General features: G+C 48.8%; 1 long non-coding RNA gene across 1 annotated transcript in view; it reads left to right on the top strand.

Moving 5' to 3' along the window:
* Positions 1-1,440: 1,440 nt before the first annotated feature.
* Positions 1,441-13,336, top strand: part of LOC141160909 (uncharacterized) — a 35,069-nt gene continuing 23,173 nt past the window's right edge. Inside the window, exon 1 of the long non-coding RNA XR_012250567.1 lies at positions 1,441-1,803. This is a non-coding gene — a long non-coding RNA (uncharacterized lncRNA). The remainder of the gene's footprint in view (positions 1,804-13,336) is intronic.

The following is a 13,336-nucleotide window of genomic DNA, read 5'->3' as shown; positions in this document are numbered from 1 at the left end:
TAATCAGCTGTCCCTTTATAATCAGATGTCCCTTTATAATCAGCTGCCCCTTTATAATCAGCTGTCCCTTTATAATCAGCTGTCACTTTATAATCAGATGTCCCTTTATAATCAGCTGTCACTTTATAATCAGATGTCCCTTTATAATCAGCTGCCCCTTTATAATCAACTGTCACTTTATAATCAGCTGTCACTTTATAGTCAGCTGTCCCTTTATTATCAGCTGTCACTTTATAATCAGATGTCCCTTTATAATCAGCTGCCCCTTTATAATCAGCTGTCACTTTATAATCAGCTGTCCCTTTATAATCAGCTGTCACTTTATAATCAGATGTCCCTTTATAATCACCTGCCCCTTTATAATCAGCTGTCACTTTATAATCAGCTGCCCCTTTATAATCAGCTGTCACTTTATAATCAGCTGTCCCTTTATAATCGACTGTCCCTTTATAATCAGCTGTCACTTTATAGTCAGCTGTCCCTTTATAATCAACTGTCCCTTTATAGTCAGCTGTCCCTTTATAATCAGCTGTCACTTTTTAATCAGCTGTCCCTTTATTATGAGCTGTCACTTTATAATCAGATGTCCCTTTATAATCAGCTGTCCCTTTATAATCAGCTGTCACTTTATAATCAGCCGCCCCTTTATAATCAGCTGTCACTTTATAATCAGCTGCCCATTTATAATCAGCTGTCACTTTATAATCAGATATCCCTTTATAATCAGCTGCCCCTTTATAATCAGCTGTCACTTTATAATCAGCTGTCACTTTATAATCAGCTGCCCCTTTATAATCAGATGTCACTTTATAATCAGCTGCCCCTTTATAATCGACTGTCCCTTTATAATCAGCTGTCACTTTATAGTCAGCTGTCCCTTTATAATCAACTGTCCCTTTATAGTCAGCTGTCACTTTATAATCAACTGTCCCTTTATAATCAGCTGCTCCTTTATAATCAGCTGCCCCTTTATAATCAGCTGTCACTTTATAGTCAGCTGTCACTTTATAATCAGCTGCCCCTTTATAGTCAGCTGTCACTTTATAATCAACTGTCCCTTTATAGTCACTGTCACTTTATAATCATCTGCCCCTTTATAATCAACTGTCCCTTTATAATCAGCGGCCCCTTTATAATCAGCTGTCACTTTATAGTCAGCTGTCACTTTATAATCAGCTGTCACGTTATAACGGCGGTGGCGGAGTTCGCTCGTGAAGCTCACGGTGTTTTCTGGGTGTTTTCTTAGCATGTGTCTGCAGTTACTTTATATGGGACTGTTAATTTTTAAGAACAGCATTTATGATTACTGCAGACATAAAGCAAAGTCCCTGCGGATGCTAATGACAGTTAACTCATGCAGAGCCAGTCCCGGGATGTGTCCTGATTCTGCGGTGAGAGAAGGGTGGTATATAATGAAATATTCACTAATATTACAGCCTGTCACAAAGTGTCAGAGGCCGACAGCAGTGACATGGAAGAACCCGCGGGACAACATATAATGGGGGGAACAGCTATTTCCTCCTCTCCAGCTCTCCTGGATGTAAACTCCACCCGTCATTGACTTCTGTAAATGGGAGAAATATAGCCCCAGTAACGACTAACGCCCCTCTATGATGTCACAACTGATGAACTACATTGCCCAGCATGCCTAGCTGCCGGATACATCTCTGTACCGTATTCACTCTGGAAAACTGCTAAAATCTGAGCCACTCAGGACAGATGACGGACAGCTCACTGAGGAATCAGATTACTATAGAGATGGCAAGGGAGGAAGAGGAGGAACAGAGACGGACAGAGACACAGGTAGACAAACAGACTGTGCTGCTTCCAGTGTTTTACTTCACCCTAGTGCTTGATTCACAGCTACACTGCTCAGTACCGCTGTATAATGTCCTCCATGCTGCTGCTGCTGCTTCTAGTAAGCGTTTTATCCAACCTCAGTGCAAGATTCACAGATACACTGCTCAATTCTGCTATCTCATGCCCTCCATGCTACTGCTTCTAGAATGCTTTTTATTTCAGGTGCTGGATTCCCATCTACAACCATCAGTACTGCTGTGTACTGTCTAGTGATGAGCGAGCATGTTTGCTACTGCTCGGTGCCCACCTGAGCATCTCACTGCTCGACATGCTCGCCGAGTATTTCCGGGGTTGCTCGGGCTGGAGCTCGGGTCTCCTCCCTGCATGTTTGGCGCTCTTTACAGAGTCAATGAACATGCAGGGATTGCCTGCCACTCACTGTAATGCTGCAGCCATGTTGGTTGTGGGCATTACAGTGATTGGCTGGCCGCACAGCATCATCAGGTCTATATCAGACCTGGCGCCGCCATGCTCGTCACAGTCACTCCGGATCAGGCAGTGTAGGGAGAGGAGCTGCTGCTGCGTCAGGGAGAGATTTGCTTGTTTCTAGTTAGTGTAGGTGTACCAGACTATATTAGAGACACATATCCATCTCTACAAACAGTCCTTCTGAGGACTAATCCATCTGCAGAGATATCAGGCAGGCAGTGTATATAGGCAGGCAGGGTATATAGGCAGGCAGTGTATATAGTAGACTGCAGTGCATATAGCACAAGAGGCTCCATTCCAGTTCTGCCTTCTGCTGCTGTTAGATATTTCTATACATAGGCCCAGGTCTCAGGGGCCAGGAATACTTTTCTTTGGATCTTAATCCTCATTATTTGCTTAAATAGCAATCCAGAGAACACCATTTTTTCTGCGCCATTTGCTTGTTGGCACTGCAGAATACAGCCAGGTCCTTTCCATATTACAGCACTAGAAATCCAGCTATTCAAGACTGTGTTTTCTCCGTCACACGGATCACATATACGTTGTCAGAAAATACTGCCATTTCTGGCCTCCATTAAAAATTTCCTTCAGTGTGTGAGTGAAGCAATTCACACCAGTTTGCTGTTCACACTACTTACCTACAGGCCAGGTATTTAAAACTGTAGTTTGTCCGTCACACGGATCACATATAAATTCGCTCCAAATTCAGCCATTTGTAGTGAGTGTGGAAGATACTGTCCTCCATTTAAAATGGGCAAGGCACGTGGCAAGGGACGGGGAACTGGACGTGATGGTGATGATGCATGCAGAGGCCGAGGCCGTGGGCAAGCTGAAATTGTGCCACAACAAACACCCACATCTTCTCGCTCGACCTTCCTGTCCCAATTTATAGGGGACCGCAGCACACCACTATTGAACCCAGAGCAGTGTCAAAAGGTTATTGGTTGGATAGCGCATAATGCTTTCAGTCACATAGCCACCACCACCACCACCCCGTCTTCCACACGGTCAAGTCTCAGTAGCCGTGAGTCTGGACCGCATATTCCTCACCCTGATCCTCCTTCCTCCCACCATGCCGAGTACCCGGAGACAAGTGATCCCACACTTGGACACTCTGAAGAGCTGTTCACTTTTCCATTTATAGATTCGGGCTTCTCGCCCGGTCCACTTGAAGCGGGGCAAGAGGAGGTCGCATGTAGCGATGCCCAAATATTTGAGCAGCAACAGTCACACGAAGGCGACGGTGGGAAAGTGTCACAAGAGGTGGACGATGATGAGACACAATTGCCAGAAACTCAGGAGGAGGACCAGGGTGCGGAAGTGGAAGACGAGGTGGTGGATGATATAGTAACTGACCCAACCTGGCAGGAGGACATGCAGAGCGAGGACAGCAGCACACAGGGGGAGGGAGGCAGAGCACCCCAACAGGCAGGAAGAAGCAGTGTGGTGGCCGCAGACAGAAGGCGGGCAACCGTTCCCCATAACACCAACACGAAGGAAGTTCCCAGTACAACTGTTAGGTCTTCCCGAGTCTGGTTGTTTTTTAAAGACTCTGCCGATAACCCCAAAAAGGCCATTTTCACCACTTGCCAGGCATGGTTATGAAACTTACAGGAAAATATCATTTGACACTAACAACCTCAGAGCCCTAACATGCAGATCCGGCATTAAACTTGAAAATGTGGTGTTTATGTAACCAGTGATGCTGCAAATATAACACATGCCCAGGGCCGGTTTTAGGCAAAGTGGGCACTAGGCAAAAGTTTAATGTGTGGCCCTAAATGCTGACATTCTGCACCATCACACGCAAACATTTCGGTTGTATTTACATGCGCTGAGTTCAGGCCATTTAATGAGCGCGATCCACAATAAGTCCTTCGACGCTTGTTTCACGGCCTCTTTACACCGGTTGAGGAAGAATGATGGGGACACTGCCGTGATTTATAAATGTGGATCACACATGCACACACAGTGTGTCTCTGCACCCGACCAGCTACATAGACTATTAACATATATACAAGTTAGATTAATGCAATAAAATATATAAACATACACACTTATATACACACATGTACAAGGCACACACTTATACACACATCACACACTTGTACACGGCACACACACATACATGGCACACACACGCTGCACAACAAATGCTCAGTAGATCCACACATTACACACAGCACATGTTCATATAAACACATACAAATCTCTCACAGACAGCACACACTGCACACACCTCACATACACACTGCACACACCTTGCATACACACTGCACACACCTCGCATACACACACTGCACACACCTCGCATACACACACTGCGCACACCTCGCATACACACACTGCGCACACCTCGCATACACACTGCGCACATCTCGCATACACACACTGCACACCTCACATACACACACTGCACACACCTCGCATACATACACACCTCGCACCTCACACACACACTGCACGCACCTCATATACACACACTGCACGCACCTCACATACACACACTGCACACACCTCACATACACACACACCTCACATACACACACTGCACACACCTCACATACACACTGCACACACCTCGCATACACACACTGCACACACCTCGCATACACACACTGCGCACACCTCGCATACACACACTGCGCACACCTCGCATACACACACTGCGCACACCTCGCATACACACACTGCGCACACCTCACATACACACACACCTCACATACACACACTGCACACACCTCACATACACACTGCACACACCTCGCATACACACACTGCACACCTCACATACACACACTGCACACACCTCGCATACACACACTGCGCGCACCTCGCATACACACACTGCGCACACCTTGCATACACACCTCGCATACACACTGCGCACATCTCGCATACACACACTGCACACCTCACATACACACACTGCACACACCTCGCATACATACACACCTCGCACCTCACACACACACTGCACGCACCTCATATACACACACTGCACGCACCTCACATACACACACTGCACGCACCTCGCATACACACACTGTACACACCTCACATACACACACACCTCACATACACACACTGCACACACCTCACATACACACTGCACACACCTCGCATACACACACTGCACACACCTCACATACACACACTGCGCACACCTCGCATACACACACTGCGCACACCTCACATACACACACTGCACACCTCACATACACACACTGCACACACCTCGCATACACACACTGCGCACACCTCGCATACACACACTGCGCACACCTTGCATACACACACTGCGCACACCTCGCATACACACTGCGCACATCTCGCATACACACACTGCACACCTCACATACACACACTGCACACACCTCGCATACATACACACCTCGCACCTCACACACACACTGCACGCACCTCATATACACACACTGCACGCACCTCACATACACACACTGCACGCACCTCGCATACACACACTGCACGCACCTCGCATACACACACCTCACATACACACACTGCACACTGCCCATACCTCACATACACACACTGCACGCACCTCACATACACACACTGCACACACCTCACATACACACACCTCACATACACACACTGCGCATACCTCGCATGCACACACTGCGCAAACCTCGCATACACACACTGCGCACACCTCGCATACACACACTGCGCACACCTCGCATACACACACTGCACACACCTCACATACACACACAGCGCACATCTCGCATACACACACTGCGCACACCTCACATACACACACCTCGCATACACACACTGCACACACCTCACATACACACACCTGACATACACACTGCACACTCCTCACATACACACACCTCGCATGCACACACCTCACATACACACCTAACATTCACACACCTCACATACACACACTGCACACTCCTCACATACACACACCTCGCATACGCACACTGCACACATCTCACGCACACCTCACATGCACACTGCACACACCCCTCACATACACACACTGCACGCACACACCTCACATACACACACTGCACACACCTCACATATACACACCTCACATACACACACTGCACACACCTCACATACACACACTGCACACACCTCACATACACACACCTCACATACACACACTGCACACACCTCACATACACACACTGCACACACCTCACATACACACACCTCACATACACACACTGCACACACCTCACATACACACACTGCACACACCTCACATACACACACCTCACATACACACACTGCACGCACCTCGCATACACACACTGCACGCACCTCACATACACACACCTCACATACACACACTGCACACTGCCCATACCTCACATACACACACTGCACGCACCTCACATACACACACTGCACACACCTCACATACACACACCTCACACCTCGCATACACACACTGCGCATACCTCGCATGCACACACTGCGCAAACCTCGCATACACACACTGCTCACACCTCGCATACACACACTGCGCACACCTCGCATACACACACTGCACACACCTCACATACACACACAGCGCACATCTCGCATACACACACTGCGCACACCTCACATACACACACCTCGCATACACACACTGCACACACCTCACATACACACACCTGACATACACACTGCACACTCCTCACATACACACACCTCGCATACACACACCTCACATACACACCTCACATTCACACTCCTCACATACACACACTGCACACTCCTCACATACACACACCTCGCATACGCACACTGCACACATCTCACGCACACCTCACATGCACACTGCACACACCCCTCACATACACACACTGCACGCACACACCTCACATACACACACTGCACACACCTCACATATACACACCTCACATACACACACTGCACACACCTCACATACACACACTGCACACACCTCACATACACACACCTCACATACACACACTGCACACACCTCACATACACACACTGCACACACCTCACATACACACACTGCACACACCTCACATACACACACTGCACACACCTCACATACACACTGCACACACCTCGCATACACACACTGCACACACCTCACATACACACACTGCACACACCTCACCTACACACACTGCACACACCTCACATACACACACTGCACACACCTCACATACACACACCTCACATACACACACTGCACACACCTCACATACACACACTGCACACACCTCACATACACACCTCGCATACACACACTGCACACACCTCACATACACACACTGCACACACCTCACATACACACACCTCACATACACACACTGCACACATCTCGCATGCACACACCTCACATACACACACCTCACATAAACACTATACACACACCTCACATACATACACTGCACACACCTCACATACACACACTGCACACACCTCAGGTACACACACTGCACACACCTTACATACACACACCTCACATATACACACTGCACACACCTCACATACACACACCTCACATACACACACTGCACACACCTCACATACACACTGTACACACACCTCACATACACACACTGCACACACCTCACATACACACTATACACACACCTCACATACACACCATACACACACCTCACATACACACACTGCACACACCTCACATACACACCATACACACCTCACATACACACACTGCACACACCTCACATACACACTATACACACACCTCACATACACACACTGCACACACCTCACACACACATACACACTGCTTTATGCTGAAGGGAATGAAGATGTTCCTCACTATGAGCTGCAGCTTCTCCTGCTCACAGCAGCACTGTCCCAGCAGACATCTCCCTGCCCTCTCCTCTGCAGGGAGCTGGCAGGAGCAGGAGGAGGCTGTGAGGAGGAGGCTGGCAGGAGCAGGGAGAGGCTAGCAGGAGCCGGAGGAGGCTGGCAGGAGCAGCGCAGCACACAGGTGGACACAGGAGAAGTTCTCTGGCAGCTCAGCTCTGTAGGTGCCGGTCTCTGGCTCCCCCTCCCCTCAGTCTCTGTGCTGGAGGACAGGAGCTCCGGCCAGTGAGCGCTTCTATCCCTCTGATGGGGGAGGCTCAGTGGCTGCTCCGGTCCTTCACTGCACGCTCATCTTTCAATGTAACACCTTCACCAAAGGTCCTGAAGCTCTTCAGACTGCAAAGCCTGTAGTGACATCATGGTCACATGATTGTGATGTCACTACAGGTCCTCAACCAGTCTCTACATCGGAAGCTTCACTGATGCTATTACTAGATGGCGGCCCGATTCTAACGCATCGGGTATTCTAGAATATGTATGCGGCCGACCGGGCGCGACTAATCAGCGAACCGTGTTAGTGAGGAACGGGGAGCGGCGCTGTCTGTGCGGGTACAGGTCATCTCCCAGCTGCATCGCCGCTGACCTCCGTGCGGCAGATGAGCCGCTAACAGCCGCAATCTTGTTCTGAAATCCCGCGTCGCTGATTGGCCGCGGCCGGACCAATCAGCGACGCGGGATTTCCTGGACGGACAGACAGATGGGATAAGACGATTATATAGTAGATCAGTGAAGCTCCTGCTGTAGCTGCTGGGGGCCCCAAGGGACGAGGGGCTCTAGGCAAATGCCTAGTCTGCCCTGCCCTAACCCCGGCCCTGCACATACTGAGCATACAGTGGCTCAGTGGTTAGCACTGTACTATATATAGGGCAGCACAGTGCCTCAGTGATTAGTACTGTACTATATATAGGGCAGCACGGTGGCTCAGTGGTTAGCACTGTACTATATATAGGACAGCACGGTGGCTCAGTGGTTAGCACTGTACTATATATAGGACAGCACGGTGGCTCAGTGGTTAGCACTGTACTATATATAGGGCAGCACGGGTGGCTCAGTGGTTAGCACTGTACTATATATAGGGCAGCACGGTGCCTCAGTGATTAGTACTGTACTATATATAGGGCAGCACGGTGGCTCAGTGGTTAGCACTGTACTATATATAGGACAGCACGGTGGCTCAGTGGTTAGCACTGTACTATATATAGGACAGCACGGTGGCTCAGTGGTCAGCACTGTACTATATATAGGGCAGCACGGTGCCTCAGTGATTAGTACTGTACTATATATAGGGCAGCACGGTGGCTCAGTGGTTAGCACTGTACTATATATAGGACAGCACGGTGGCTCAGTGGTTAGCACTGTACTATATATAGGGCAGCACGGTGGCTCAGTGGTCAGCACTGTACTATATATAGGGCAGCACGGTGGCTCAGTGTTTAGTACTGTACTATATATAGGGAGCACTGTACTATATAGGGCAGCACAGTGGCTCAGTGGTCAGCACTGTGCTATATATAGGGCAGCACAGTGGCTCAGTGTTTAGTACTGTACTAGATATAGGGAGCACTGTACTATATAGGGCAGCACAGTGGCTCAGTGGTCAGCACTGTACTATATATAGGGCAGCACAGTGGCTCAGTGTTTAGTACTGTACTATATATAGGGCAGCACGGTGGCTCAGTGGTCAGCACTGTACTATATATAGTGCAGGACGGTGGTTCAGTGGTTAGCACTGTACTATATATAGGGCAGCACGGTGGCTCAGTGGTTAATACTGTACTATATATAGGTCAGCACGATGGCTCAGTGGTTAGCACTATACTATATATAGGTCAGCACGGTGGCTCAGTGGTCAGCACTGTATTATATATAGGGCAGCACGGTGGCTCAGTGGTTAGCACTGCACCATATATAGGGCAGCACGGTGGCTCAGTGGTTAGCAGTGTACTATACAAAGGGCAGCACAGTGACTCAGGGGTCAGCACTGTACTACATATAGAGCAGCACAGTGGCTCAGTGATTAGTACTGTACTATATATAGGGCAGCACAATGGCTCAGTGGTCAGCACTGTACTATATATAGGGAAGAACAGTGGCTCAGTGGTTAGCACTGTACTATATATAGGACAGCACGGTGGCTCAGTGTTTAGTACTGTACTATATATAGGGCAGCAAGGTGGCTCAGTGGTTAGTATTGTGCTATATATAGGGCAGCACGGGTGGCTCAGTGGTTAGCATTGTACTATATATAGGGCAACATGGTGGCTCAGTGCTTAGCAATGTACTATATATAGGGCAACATGGTGGCTCAGTAGTTAGCACTGTACTATATATAGGGCAGCATGGTGGCTCAGTGGTTAGCACTCTACTATATATAGGGCAGCATGGTGGCTCAGTGGTTAGCACTGTACTATATATAGGGAAGCATGGTGGCTCAGTGGTTAGCACTGTACTATATATAGGGCAGCACGGGGGCTCAGTGATTAGCACTGTACTATATATAGGGGAGCACATTGGCTCAGTGGTTAGCACTGTACTATATATAGGGCAGCACGGTGGCTCAGTGGTCAGCACTGTACTATATATAGGGCAGAACCGTGGCTCAGTTGTCAGCACTGTACTATATATAGGGAGCACGGTGGCTCAGTGGTTAGCACTGCACTATATATAGGACAGCACGGTGGCTCAGTGTTTAGCACTGTACTATATATAGGGCATATAGGGCAGCACAGTGGCTCAGTGCTTAGTACTGCACTATATATAGGACAGCATGATGGATCAGTGGATAGCACTGTACTATATATAGGGCAGCACAGTGTCTCAGTGTTTAGTACTGCACTATATATAGGACAGCATGATGGCTCAGTGGTTAGTACTGTACTATATATAGGGCAGCACAGTGGCTCAGTGTTTAGTACTGCACTATATATAGGACAGCATGATGGCTCAGTAGTTAGCACTGTACTATATATAGGGCAGCACAGTGGCTCAGTAGTTAGTACTTTACTAAATATAGGGCAGCATGGTGGCTCAGTGGTTATTACTGTACTATATATAGGGCAGCACGGTGGCTCAGTGGTCAGCACTGTACTATAGAGCAGCACGGTGGCTCAGTGGTCAGCACTGTACTATAGAGCAGCACGGTGGCTCAGTGGTCAGCACTGTACTATAGAGCTGCACGGTGACTCAGTGGTTAGCATTGTTGTTTCTCACCGCTGGGATCTTGGGCTTAAATCCCACCAAGGAAACATCTGGAAACAGTTTCTACATTCTCCCCGTGTTCGTGTGTTTCCTCCACACTCCGATGACCGACTGATGGAGTGCAGTTTGTGAGCCCCATTGGGGACAGTGATGATGATCTCTGTAATGGCGTTCGCTGTATATGAGCGAGAAAATGAATGAATATCCTGTATGCAGAGCGTCATATGAGATGGATCGCCGGACTCAGTGCACACGGCCGGAGCTCATGTCGCGGCTTTTTTCACTACTCGTGTGACTAATTTACAGCCAATAGATTAGAGCAGATGACAAATAGGAGGTAATGGAGGACAGTGACGATCTAGTGAGATCAGTAGGGACTTTCAGATAACGACCAGCCCACCTGGAGCCCCCACAGGTTATACGAGGGATATACGGGATCATATGGTGTATACATAGTGGGACTGCAGGAACATTCACCAATCTAAGGTCCAAACATGGAAGAACAGGGGTCAGAGCTGCAGAGAACAGCGGGGGAGGATCTGGAGGTCTGTGGGAGGAGCTGGAGGTCTGTGGGAGGAACTGGAGGTCTGTGGAGGAGCTGGAAGTCTGTGGGAGGAGCTGGAGGTCTGTGGGAGGAGCTGGAGGTCTGTGGAGGAGCTGGAGGTCTGTGAGAGGAGCTGGAAGTCTGTGGGAGGAGCTGGAGGTCTGTGGGAGGAGCTGGAGGTCTGTGGGAGGAACTGGAGGTCTGTGGAGGAGCTGGAAGTCTGTGGGAGGAGCTGGAGGTCTGTGGGAGGAGCTGGAGGTCTGTGGGAGGAGCTGGAGGTCTGTGGAGGAGCTGGAGGTCTGTGAGAGGAGCTGGAAGTCTGTGGGAGGAGCTGGAGGTCTGTGGAGGAGCTGGAAGTCTGTGGGAGGAGCTGGAGGTCTGTAGAGGAGCTGGAGGTCTGTGAAGGAGCTGGAGGTCTGTGGGAGGAGCTGGAGGTCTGTGGGAGGAGCTGGAAGTCTGTGGTAGGAGCTGGAGGTCTGTGGAGGAGCTGGAGGTCTGTGGGAGGAGCTGGAGGTCTGTGGAGGAGCTGGAGGTCTGTGGGAGGAGCTGGAGGTCTGTGAGAGGAGCTGGAGGTCTGTGGGAGGAGCTGGAGGTCTGTGGAGGAGCTGGAGGTCTGTGGAGGAGCTGGAGGTCTGTGGAGGAGCTGGAGGTCTGTGGAGGAGTAATGCTCCACTCCTGAGACACTATCAAGCTCTTTGCTTATTGTCAGTGAGATCCATACAAGCATAATACTTCTCATGGCTAAGAGTTTGTTACATTGCATCCAATCCAGACAATCCTCTGCAGCTAAACTGCCTGCATGTAAAACTAATGCATGATACTTGCCCTGATACATTGTAACAAACTATTGGGATAGGATGCAATTGTCACAATCCTTCAGCTGTGAGGAGAATTAGGTAAGAAAGTAACGCATAGCCGATCAGTACTATCAGCCGGCCCGGCGTGAGCTCCATCAATCAATGACCGGGGATCTGTTGCTGGTGGTTACAGGACTTTCCTCGCAGGTTTTCGCATCTTTGGTTGTTTTGCACTTTTGCTAAGAAAGAAAAATAGATAAGAAAGTGAACTTTGTGCCGCAATTACCGCATATACGTAAAGATAGAAATGTTTATTGTGTGTTTATCTAAACGCAGAAATATACAATGTATCCAATGTGCACACACAGCTATACGCAGCTATATACAGGAGTACGCAGCTATATACAGCTATATACAAGTGCACGCAGCTATATACAGGTGTATACAATCCTCCGCCTATTTATGTACATGTATTCACAACTACAGTCCTGTGCAAAAGCCTTAGGGTAAAATCTTCCAGAAAAAGAAGAGTTAATAGCTAATTTTTATCAATTAACAAAATGCAAAGTGACTGAAGAAAAGAGAAATGTAAATCCCATCAGTATCTGGGGACCACCCATCTCCTCCATCATCAGTATCTGGTGACCACCCATCT

This window comes from Phyllobates terribilis, unplaced genomic scaffold (genome assembly GCF_046119375.1).
Source record: "Phyllobates terribilis strain yellow unplaced genomic scaffold, ASM4611937v1 Scaffold_9__5_contigs__length_417890890, whole genome shotgun sequence".
NCBI lineage: Eukaryota > Metazoa > Chordata > Amphibia > Anura > Dendrobatidae > Phyllobates > Phyllobates terribilis.
Note: the sequence above shows the minus strand (reverse complement) of the source record. Positions and strands in the feature narration are given on the sequence as shown.